Here is a 13,157-nt window from a genome sequence, read left to right as displayed (position 1 = left end):
CATACGTCATCTTCCAAAGGGTCCCTGAAGTAATGGTGGCAAAGGCAGAGGGAAAGTTAGGTCTTCATAAAAGCTAATGAGGTCAAAAGAATTTCTCCACTGCTAGTAAACCACATTAGGTCAAGTATCTGAAGCAGCATTGAATTTATAGATAGAGGTTGGCAGACAAGTTTTAAATCTGCATCTTTTAAAAATTGGCAATTATTGGACAAGACAAAACCACTGGAAGACATAGAATGTTCATCAATATGCGGTTGTGACGATTTGCACCTCAGATGAATGAATACTATATAGATGTCTTCTCAATCAAATTCTTTTAAAAATTTACCCAAACCTAAAGTTTCTATTTAAAAATAACTATATTATATTGCAATGAAGCATAGCCAAAAAAAGAGTATTTTGAGTTCTGTCCATGATTCTTCCTGAAGCAAATGAAGAACTTGCTATCACACTTAAGCAATGACTGCTTACATTTTGACTTACTAATTTAAAAAATCCATGCAGTAAAATTGGTAAGATTAAGAATACACAATTGTCATTGTAAATATACATTGGCCATTCTATACATAGTATTTCATGAGGGTAGAATGGAATAGACAGTCAATACAGTATCTTATTTGCTAAGGGGAGGAACCGTCTCAACACAAATCACAATTTCAGTTCACAGTAATTGCATTTTTTTTAAATCTAGCAAAGTCAGTGCAGTTTTTTTTTTCTGTGCAATTGTCTACTCTCCATTCCCCAACTCTCCTTTTATTGTACCATTTCCACAACTGATGTCATACTGGTTTGAATATCTAGCACAGGTTTGATCAAAAGTGTCCGATAAAGAGTGTAGAACTTTGGTAAAGGTATTTCCAAATGACACAGTAATGTGCCGCTGCTGTTATGACCACAACAATTTCCAGATGGCATAGGCGAATAGAATGATGCCAACACTTTTGAAGAACAGGACTCCCAATCAACAAATTAAGCCTTCACAGGCAAGTTCTTGCGGCCTGTTAGTGTTATTTTCTCTTTAGAAGGCAAGAGAAAAACCTGCCTTCAGTGGAAACTGCATCATTTCCAGGTATTCATGAGTTAACTGAAGTTATAAGTATGATTTTTCCTGATCACACCACAGCATTGATGTTACTACCAAGGGAGGAGAAAATCCCATTGTTAAATAGAAAAAAGAACTCAACCCATTATACTTTTCATAGTGGAGAAATACATAAATGGTTCCTTCAGCTGCCATGAACCAGATAAACCAATGCATATGAGATGCCAGGGGTCCAAGTTTATGGAGATTTAACCATGGTGCAAGGTAGGTTGAAGTGATGAAATAGATCACCATTCTACCCCACGTATGAAAATAATGCTCCATTGTTTGGAAGTGACTTTTTTTCCATGAAACAATATGAAACATTGTAGAAAGGGTAAAGAGGTCACATGGGCCCATTCCATAAATCCATGCTGTGATCCTTTCCCAACAGCCATCTGATAATTGATGGAGAAGAGCACTGTTCACAATAACAGGAGTGATGCATAGTGCACATGTGTAACAATTAGTTGTATGTTTATAGCAAGTAGGTTTAGCATGACTGTTGGCTGAGGCATAATGGTTCATGAACTGCTGGAATTGGCTCTTGAACCACATGGATTCTCTAAGCCCTTGGGGAGCTCTACCTTAGATCTCAGCTTGGCTGGCTTTGTGGGGTGAAGGCTCTCATCTCCCAGGCTGGGGCTTAGGCTGCTCTGGAACACTGACTACTTGGCCACTGGTCCTTATTGGAGACTGCTCTGCCAGTCTGGGGCTCAACACACAAGACTAAAAGAAGGGCAATGAGGGCCTGGGGTGGGCCATATATTTCTCTTTTATTTATTTATTTTTTTACTGTGATCTTTAATGTTAAGGTCATGCATCCATTTGGAATGTATTGTGGAATATGGTGTAAGGTGTGATCTAAGTCTAGTTTCTGCCACACTGCTTTCCAGTTTTCCCAGTGTTAAAACAAAACAAAACAAAACAAGTAGTTCTTTCCTAAGCAATTTATGTATTTCACTTTATCAAACATTGGGTTATTGAATCCTACTGTTTCTGAATCTCTCTTGTAGAATCTGTTTCATTGATCTATCTCTCTATTCTTTAACCAATACCAGATGGTTTTGATGACTGCTGACTTATAATATAGTTCAAGGTTTGGAAATGCTATTCTCTCATGCTTACTTTTAAAAATCATTTCTCTTGATATTTTAGATCTTTTGTTTTTCCAAATGAAGTTTATTATGTTCTATAAAGTATCCCCTTGGTAATTTGATTATTATAGCATTACAAGTATAATTTTTTAGTGTTATCATTTCTGTTATATTGGCATGGCCTAGCCATGAGCACTAAATATTTCTCTAGCTATTTAAGATGTTTTTTTTATTTCTTTAAGGAACATTTTATAATTCAATCAATAGAGGTCTTTTGTACACCTAGGGAGACTGATCTCTAGATATTTTATACATTTTGTAGTCATTCAGAATGGGATTTCCCTTTCTTTTAGTGCTTCTTGTGTTTTGTTATTATTATATAGAATACTGTTCATTTCAAAATTAAATATTTCCATTGTTTATCATCTTTGCCAATTTTCAGGGTGTGATGTAAAATCTCAAGGTTCTTTTGATTTGTAATTCCTTTATTCTTGGTGACTTGGAATATTCTTCCATGGTTGTTAATAATTTTCAAAAAATTTGTAAGTTTTTTTATTCACAATATTTGACCACTTATCTATTAGGGAATGATTTAGGTGGCTCAGTGGATAGACCATTGGGCCTAGAGTCAGGAAGACCTGAGTTCAAATCCAGCCTCAGACACTCACTAGCTATGTGACCCTGCACAAGTCACTTAACTGCCGTTTGCTTTAATCCACTGGAGAAGTAAATAGCAAACTACTCCAGTATCTTTGCCAAGAAAACCCTGTGAGCAGTATGATCCATGGAATCCCAAGGAGTTGGACACAACTGAACAACAACTGTAAGATTAAAGGAGGGTTTAGTCCTGAGTAAAACTAACTCCAAGGTTGTAGAAAAATATTGCTAATTGTTTTTGAGGTGGCAAAGATGGGAAATCTGAGGGGGTCCCCATAAATTGGGGAATGGCTGAACAAGTTATGGTATGTAAATATTATAGAATGCAATTGTGCTATATAAGAAATGATGAAGGGGATGGAGAAACCTGGAGAGATATGTTTGAATTGATACATAAATGAATGAAGTGAACAGAACCAGGGAACAGTTTATTCAACGACAATAATATGGTAAAGACAAAAGACCTTGAAGGAATTAGGAATTCTGATCAGGATGTCTGATTAGGAACTTTGATTAGAGTAATGATCAATCAAAATTCTGTTTTTGTTTTTTTTGCCTAGACAATAGAGTTAAGTAACTTGCCCAGGGTCACACAGATAGTGAGTGTTATGTGTCTGGGGCTGGATTTGAACTCAGATCCTCCTGATTCCAGGGCCGGTACCCTATCCACTGCACCACCTAGCTGCCCCATCAATCACAATTCCAAAGGACTAATAATGAAACAAGTTATTCATTTCCTGATAGAGAGGTGAAGTATGCAGAAAAAAACATATATACACATGTGTATATTTGTGTGTATACATATATGCATATATTTACACATGCAAATGTACATATATTTGGACATGGTCAAAGCAGAAATTTGTTTGCTTGACTATACATGACTGAAATAGTGTTCCCCCCCGCCGCCGCCCCATTCTCATTGGAGTAGGGAGTGGGAGAAGAGGTAAATTTTTGCTGATTGAAAAAAATTAAATATAATAAAACATAAAAAAAAGAAAAGCAGTTTTTTGAAGATTTATTTTGTATCCAGCAGCTATGCTGAAGCCAATTGATTAATTAATATCTTTGCTGGCAGCCAGGTGGTACAGTAGATAGAGTACTAGGTTTTGAGTTAGAAAGATCTGAGTTCAAAGCCGGCCTCAGATACTTCCTAACTGTGTGACCCTAAGCCTAAGTCACTTAACTTCTGTCTGCTTCAGTTTTTCAACTGTAAAATGGAGATAATAATAATATCTACTTCAAAGAGTTGTTGTGAAGATCAAATGAGGTATTATTTGTAGAAATGACTTAGCACAAAGCCTGGCACATAGTAAGCGCTTAGCAAGTGATTGTTTCATTCCTTTCTCCTTCCCTAGGATTTTTTAAGTAAACCTTCATATCTTCACCAAATAGGGATAGTTTTATTTCCTCTTTACCCATCTTTATGCCTTTAAGTGTCTTTATTTTTTTCTTGTCATATTGCTATTGCTAAAATTTCCAGAATTCTATCAAATTATAATGAGCATCTTTGCCTTATTCCTGGATTTTTGGTGTAAGCTTCTCACATTTCCATTGCATGTGATGTTTGTTTTTGATTTTAAATATTTTATGATATTAAACAAGATTCCTCTATGCCTATACTTTGTAGGGATTTTTGTTTGTTTGTTTTTACCATAAATTTGTGTTGCACTTTGTCAAAGGCTTTCTCAGTCTATTAAAATAATTTCAATACTTTTTTAAGGCAAAAAAAAATAGTCTAACTTGCATGGAGGAAGGAGTTTGGTTATTGCACTTAGCACATCAGCCCTAGTACCTCTACAGAGCCCCAGTCATATATCATCAACTTGATATTTTCAAATGGCTCTTTCATATGCAACTCAACGTACACATGATAGAACTCCAACGTATCTCAAACCTCTTCCTAAGTTCCCCTCTTTCTGTTGAGGATATCGTCATCTTTTAGTCACCCAAGTTTGCAAGCTTGGAGTTATCCCTTTATGCTCACTTTCCCTTACTCAACATTTCTAACTGGCTGTCAGATTTTACCAATTCCATCCTCACAATATGTCACTACTTTCTTCTTCTCCCTACTCATCTCATAACCACTCTGCCATGATTCAGGTCCTCATTACCTCTTAAAAAGGGCTATGATAATACTCTACTAATTGGTCTCTCACTCCCAACCTTTTTTCCCTTTGAAATCTAATCTCTATAGAAGTGCAAAATCTATATGCATAAATCACAGTTCTGTTATCTTTGCTCAAAACCCTTTGATGTTTCTCTATTGCCTCTGGGATAAAATTCCAACTCCTCTATTTGGCATTTAAAGCTCCCCACAATCTGGATCTCTTCTACCTTTCTATACTTATTACACATTAACTGTCTTCACACACTATATGGTCTAGCCAAAATGGCCTTCCTGCTACTTCCCTTACACAAGATTCCATACCTATGCTTTTGTACAAGCTGTCCACTATGCCTGCAATGTACTCCTTGCCCATCTTTACCTTTCAGAATACCCAAATCTTTTCAAAACTTCCAAAACCTACACGAGATCTTTCCTGAACTCCCCCTCACTGGTGTGCCCCCACATTACTTTCTATATTGTAAGGCTGTGCCCTTTTCAGACTTTAGCAAATTTTTACGTTGCAAAAATTCAGACTTCATTCAGACCTAGCAGAGAATGAGGCTCTTTCACTTATGACTAGATCTTTCTATACTTCATAAAGGAAGGCTGACTTTAACAAGCACTTCATTTGCATACAAAAAAAAGCCAGCAGAGACAATGAACAGGACCTCTCATGAGGGTATAGATTGTCTTCAGACCTTTTCTCCAGCCACTCATTTGTATAGGCCAACAGGAGAAACTTAACATTTAAAAACATTGGGGAACCATGAATCCCAATTGATTATTGGTCTATCACTTAGGCATGATCTAGCTTTCAGAGATGAATATTTGGGGAAAATATCAGATGGTCACCATAAGTGAGGGTGAAGTCTCTCCCTGATGGATGCAGACTTGAATAGAAAAAGTGGCTAAGAAAGAAAGAAGGAAGAAGGAAAGAAAGAAGGAAAGAAGAAAGAAAAGGCCATACCTTTGTTCTTCTATCTCCTGTCTAGGAGGTGACTAGCCTCAGAGTAGAGGAAATGGTACATTCATTTGGTTGATCTTTTAAAGAAGCATCTGACAACATTAATCATTAATAGACAGACTTTGGCAGTTGCTAAATACCTCTGGCTCTTCCAGGTTCATCATCAATTCCTTAAGTAACTGTTACATGTATAATAAGAGTATAGTATAAAGAGTAAGTGGTGCTATTTCTTACTTTTTCTCAAGTACCAATATCTACCACAGTGACTTCCAAACTTTTTTGATTGAGTGTTCCTATCATTGATATGAGATTGGGCTTTTTTAAACATAGCAAAGCTTTAGGTCAGAAGGGGAAAAATCAGAAATATTGGAATGTAAAAGGGAAACCCCTTCAAATGTAATGGGAATTTTCCACACCTTAGAAAAGACTTGGATTTTTCTGCATATGAAAATGCCAGAAAAGACAATGAACTTTACCTAGGCAGAGATTGTCTCTACACCTTTGGACCCATTCCCTCAACTGCCTAAGGCCCACATAGTAATTTGAGAAGTGTAACTGGCTGCTCACCCTATATATCCAGATAGGGTCCCTTAATGAGGGAACTTGCTCTGAACCAGAAATGATTGCCCAACAGCAGAACTGAGACCTCTCCCACCTCTTGCCCAGAAGTGAAAAACCTCAGAGTAGGGAGAGGCTCTGATAATACTTGGGCAAGTGTCATTGCCCTTGCTGAAAAAGTCTTGTAGCATTCCAATCAATCAATCAATCAACCAATCAAGATTTGTTAAGTGCCTTCTATGTGCCATGCACTATGCTAAGCACTAGAAAAACAAAATAACACACAATAACACTAGATGGAGAGAATTCAATAACACCTGGCCTAGCCAGAGGTTGAAGGCAGTGAAGACTGAAGCTGTCCAGTGAACACCAAACCCAAGACAACCAGATCAACTTAAGTAGCAGAGACCCTTTACCAGGTGATAAGCGCGGTGGTTGAGTAATCTGCCAGGTCCAGTCTGACAGCAGCTGCCCTGCAGGGAAACCTATCCAGCCCAGGCTTGTAGCTGCTGAGCCTAAGGAGGGAAGGGTTCTGTAGCCAAGGAATCTTCTTGACCAAGCCTAGCAGTAGATTGACCCATCCAGTTTAGATGCCATGTCCTTTGAGAGCCAGCCCACTGGGGTAGCAAAGCAAGTCATCCATCACTGACATAATGCCTCCCAGCAAACTTTGTGAGGATTCTTCAGACAAACAAAAGACACCGAGGCCTTACAGATCCAATAGAAGGAGGTGCTTTAGCAATGTATGTTCCCTGCCCAATGCTTCGCTAACATTGAACTTTAAGTTCATGCCCACCCTTTGCCCCACAGATTCTGTGTGTATTTGTGGAAGTCTGCCAAAGGTTTGGGGAGAAATGCTTTGCAGCTTCTCTTTCTGCTATGCCATTTGAGTAAATGACTTCTTTTTTTTTTTTTCCTGAAAGCTAATTAAACTATTGACTGATCGTGAAAGGGAAGGATGCCAGTTAAGGCTCACCAGTTAAGGATTGTCACCCAACAGAATTACTAGTAGAACCCTGAAGAAGAATAGTAGTCACTGTTTGGGGATATAACTTGTCAGTGGTATAGAGGGGTATAACCTGTACTTATGTTCTATACATGTATACATTAATAATTATTCACATGTAATACAAAACAGAAATTAAAAAGGAGGAAATAAAGGTGAAATAACATTTGTTCCTAGAGTAAAATTGAGAGGCACTGCAGGTGGTTTAGAGGAATGACAGATCAGATCTGCACTTTGGGAAAATCCCTTTGGCAGTGATTGTGGAGAGTGGATTGAAAAGCTGAGAACTGAGGCAGGGAGACCAAGGTGAGAAGGGCCTGAACTGAAAGTGGGAGCTATCCTAGTAAAGAGAAAGGGATAGACATGACAAATGTAGAGACAGAAACAACATGATTTGGCAACTGATTTACATATGTGGGGTGAAGGAATGTTAGGACTTGAGTCATCACAACTGTGATTGTGAGCAGAAGCGTGGTGGTGCCCTAGACAGTAATGGGAAAGTTTGGAAGAGGGGTGGTTTGGGGTGGAAAGATAATATAATGATATCTGTAATGCAAACCACTACCTATCCTTGTTTGCTTTTCAGCATGACTCATTCTGCCTCTCCCAAAATAAAAGGAAGAAGGCAGGGTTCTTAATCACATCTCACTGCTTCCCAGTGAAGAGCGCACCTATGAGGGGGCACAATTCAAAACTGGGAGGTGATCTAGGGGATAGAAATTGAGGGCAGATTTTCTCAATGGCACTTGAATGGCAGCTACTGTGGGTGCCTGGGAGCCCTTAGGGACTGATACCAACTCAGAAGGCAGGAAGATAATATCTTGCACAATAGATTTAGGAATGGGGGAGAAGGTAGAATGATAGAGTATTGGGAGATAAGGGTAGGTATTTATTATCCCTAAGGAAAGGGATCTTAATGTGATCTTCTTGAGGGCAGGAACCATGTTTTTTTTTTCCTAATATTATTTGTATCCCTGTCCCTTAGTAGAATGCCTGAGCCATAGTAAGTGCTTAATAAAAGCTTATTGACTGACAGATGGGGTGGGGTGCAATCAGATGTGTGCTCTTGATAGCTCTTACCAGTTTTTGAGAGCTGATTGTTAAATTTGCAGTGTGAGCATTTACATCTTGGATACTGGCAAACTACAGATCAGATCTTGATTTATTGTTTCATTGATTGACTAAAGACTTAAAGTGATGGAAAAACGTTAATAATGCAGATTAAACTCTATGATCTGTCCAACAGCACACACTGGGATGCAGCTTATCTTCCCATCTGCTGATCTCTACCTCTGTCTCTGTCTCTGTCCCTGTCTCTCTCTCTGTCACTGTCTCCCTCTTTCTGTCTGTCTGTCTCTGTCTCTGTCTCTGTCTCTCTCTGTCTCACACACACACACACACACACACACACACACACACACACACACACACATCCCTTGGGGTTAAATCTATTGCTCCTTGGTATAAGGGCATGGTACAACCCTCCTCTAGGGAAAACCCAACATTCATTTTGGAGATTACTGATCTAATTCATCCAATTAATAAATGCTTTGAGCACCTACTATGTGGTTAAAAGCCCTATTGGTGTAAATAACTAAAATGTCCTGGATTTATAAGGCAACTTGTGCTTTGAACAATGTACTTCTCATTTCTATCTGGTCAGCTAAACCTCACAACCCTCTGAGGTTGTAGGGTAGGTATTACTATTCTCACTTTACAGCAAGCTAGACTATCCTATTGATCCAATTTCACTGAATCTATATCATGACATGCTTGAAATTTTGGCATAAGCATATTCAATAAATGCTGTAAGTGTTAACATTGTGCTTGAAATCTTGGGAATGAATTTCCAGGCTTCATTTATAGGGGAATATAATAAATGGGACAACTGGTTCTGACTGTTTTTAACCAATGAATCCCTAATGATGTTATGTTTGGTGTGTATTAGTTAGAAAAAATGATAATGAAGTAGATTAATGAGCTTATGTTCTGATAAAAAAAAAAAAAACCAAAACAACAAACTAGCGCTAAAGGTAGCTGTGTTACCAAAGTGGAGGTGTTTAAACCATAACTTTCACAGAAACAAAGATATAGCTCTGTAAGGGTACATAAATATCACCACAGTAATAATAGCTAGCATTTATATAGTATTTTAAAGTTTGCAAAGCACTTTGTAAGTATTATCTTACCTGATCCTCATAACAACCCTGGAAGGGAGGTGCTATTACTATCCCCGTTTTGCAGTTGAGGAAGCTGACTCAGAGGTTAAGAGACTTGTCCAGGGGCACACAGCTAGTAAGTATTTAAGGTCTTCCTGACTCCAGATCCTTCTCCTATCCACCGAGCTCCCCTAGTCTAGTCTAACAAATTAAGAACCTGAGGCCCAGATATCTTATAACTCCAAGGTTACCTAAGTGATCCATAGCAGAATTAGGGTTTTAATCCAGGTCCCTTGACTCTCAATCTAATGTGCTTTCTGCTATTCCATATTGCCCCTAAATAACTTGGTTGACTAAACTAAAAATGGGTTTGGGAAAGTCAATAGAATACCTTTTGGCTTAGATCATGTGACAATTTTCCTACAGAAATCAACTAGTTCAATCGAGGGAAAAGTTCTTTAGAACATTAGAAATCTGCCTTTTAATATGCTTAGAATGTTAGACACACATTAATAAGTTTGAAAGTCCACAGAAATACACTTACTCAGTCCTATGTTTCCTTCATCTTCTTCTTTTTCATTTCCTCCTTTCCCTCCCCTAACCCCTAATTTTAAACCTGTGCTTCCATACTTCATCAACAGGGGAGTAGATTAATCTAACATGGTTAAAAGGCAAAAAAAAAAAAAGTTATCCAACTTTGAGAGATACTGTTGAGTTGGTTATTTGATGCTCGGGTCAAATCTGACAATTCTGCCAACACCATATTTGACATAACCTCAGGTAAGCAGATCAAGGGGAAGTTTTACGATCTTTCTTAACAGTTCAGTGAGTTCAGTGAATTCCTGTAACTTTGTAAAAGACATTTTTGAGCAAGGCGCCTCTGATGTTCCAAGCTTGGGGAAATAAGGAAGGAAGGAAGGAAGGAAGGGAAGGAAGGATGGAAGTTAAGAAGAAATGAAAGAAGAAAGTTAAGAAGGAAGGGATGAAAGAAGGAAGAAAGAAAAGAAGGGAAGGAGGAAGGAAGGAAGTTAGGAAGGAAGAAAGGAAGGAAGAAAAAAAGAAAAAGGAAGGAGAAAGAAAAGAAGAAAAAGGGAAAGAAGGAAGAAAAGAAAAAAGAGAAGAAAAAGAAAGAAGGAAAGAAAAGAAGGAAGAAAAAAAAGAAAAGATATGAGATAAAGTTCAAATAATATTTGATCCTAGATCAGAAATTCTTGACATTTTCTATGTGGCCCCTTTGGCAGTCTGGTGAAGTTTATAAATGCCTTCTTGTAATATTGTTTTTAAATACATAAAATAATATACAATAGGATTACAAAGGAAACCTATTATATCGAAATTGTTTATCAAAATGCTAAAGAAAATGTTTATGGGCTCCAGTTAAAGAACCCTTACTGAAAAAATAGGAAGCCACTCTTATTTACTGAGTAGAGAAATGACCTGGTTAGACCTGATCTTTAGGAAAATCATTTTAGCAGCTCTGTGAAGGAAGGATTGGAGAGGGAAGAGACTTTAGGTAAGGAAGTAAGTTGGGCCACTTGCCCCTTCCCAGGCTCTCTTTGATCATGCCCACCACTCTTAGAACATTGAGACAGTGGGGATGGTGGTGGGAACTTCAGGTTACCTAGATTCCTAGTTATTCAACTTATTTCCTATGTTCAAGGTTTTCCCCACTAAAAAGTAAATTCTTTGGTGATGACATGGTGGTAAAAAGCTAATTTTCCAGCCCCACCTCCAGCATTAACTAGCTATGTGACCTTGGAGGAATCATTTAGTTGCTCTAGTCACTGGTTCAAGCTAATCTTTTCTGTAATCCAGCTCAGTGCTTGTTTATCTGGCTTGTTCCTTGCTTGTCCTTGCTTCTTCCCTTCCCCTATTAGTGGAAGAGGACAGGAGAGGAGCTGGAGACATACAGTGAAGAAGCACCATCCACTGATGATAAGAGTATGTCAAAACCTTACCTTCATATAAGCCTATCCCTGGGTCCCATGATGATGGGGCCCTGAGTTTGGTGGTTCAGGGTTGAATGGAGGAGAAAGATCATATCTATCTATCTATCTGTTTATCTGTCTGTCTATCTATCTATCTATCTATCTATCTATCTATCTATCTATCCAATATAGACAGTCACACACATGTGTATATATATACCTGACATATATGTATATATGTGTATACATATATATATATATATACACACACACACATACCCCCCCATATATATATGTATATACACAGTCAAGGGGAAGAGCTCATACATACTCCATGGTCCTCTACCAGGCTGCACCATACATACATACATACATACATACATATACTATATATATTTGTATAGTATATATATGTGTTCATATGTATATGTGTATACACACACACACACACACACACACACACATATATATGGAGAGAGAGAGAAAGTGTATGTGTGTGTGTGTGTGTGTGTGTATGCATACTACCAGGCTATTCTTTCTCTCTCTCTCTCTCTCTTTCTCGTATATGCTATATAGTATATATGCATATGTGTATGTACATGTATACATGCACGTGTATATTTATACATGTATGTATACATACACGTGTGCCTGTATATGCACACATACATGCACACAGACACATACTATATATATGTTATATACATATACACATATTATGTGTGTGTATATATATATATACACACACACACACACACATATATATATATGTAGTGGCACAGTGCCACTGGGAAATGGCAACCTGAATAACAGAGAGTAGTCTATGATGTCCCCACAGAGACTGGGGGGAACTGAGACCTGTAAGGAGTTTTGTATTGGGGTGGGGTGCTGATAAATGTTTCATAATGAGCTCTCTGCTTCCCATCACACCCTTTTAAGTTTTATCTGCATTATTAACAATTGATCCATTACTTTCTTAACTCTAGGCAATAAACAAAACAATAAATGAAGCCTTGATTTGTAACATCTGCTGATTTCCAAGTGAAATAGGATGGCTGCTGTAGAGGTTTCTAGGTGGTGCCTTGGATAGAGCACTGGACCAGGAATCAGGAAGACGAGTATTCAAATCCATCCTCCACTAGCTACCAGCTGTGTGCCCCTTGGCCAATCACTAAACCACTGTTGGCCTCCATTTCCTCAACTGTAAAATGGGAATAATAATAGCATCTATTTCCCAGGGTTGGTGTAAAGATAAAATGAGATAATATTTGTAAATCAGTTTGCATATATAAATATGACCTGTTATCACAAGTGGTACAGAATGGATAGAATGCTGGGCCTGGACTCAGGAAGAGCTGAGTTCAAATGTGACCTAAGCTTGAACCTAGCTCTCATGACTCTAAGGTCAGTGCTCTTTCCATAACAGCAGCTGAGTGGCCCAATACAGTTTAGCTGGTTCATCTGTAAAAGGAGAGGGACTCTTTCCAGTATACCCCACTAATCCATTACTTAGAGAAGTAAGATCAGACGTTGAACAGGGAATACAGTTTAGACCAAAGCTCCTTTCCCTGGCCACCTACCTCCAAATGTACTGTGC

At 38.2% G+C, this 13,157-nt stretch overlaps 1 pseudogene; it reads right to left on the bottom strand.

Annotated features, from left to right (window-relative positions):
* Window positions 1–812: 812 nt before the first annotated feature.
* Window positions 813–1,639, bottom strand: LOC114047506 (annotated as a pseudogene).
* Window positions 1,640–13,157: the final 11,518 nt, after the last annotated feature.

The sequence above is a fragment of the Vombatus ursinus genome, unplaced genomic scaffold, assembly GCF_900497805.2.
Source record: "Vombatus ursinus unplaced genomic scaffold, bare-nosed wombat genome assembly UNPS02014789.1, whole genome shotgun sequence".
Classification (NCBI taxonomy): domain Eukaryota; kingdom Metazoa; phylum Chordata; class Mammalia; order Diprotodontia; family Vombatidae; genus Vombatus; species Vombatus ursinus.
This window is presented reverse-complemented; position numbering and strand designations above follow the sequence as displayed.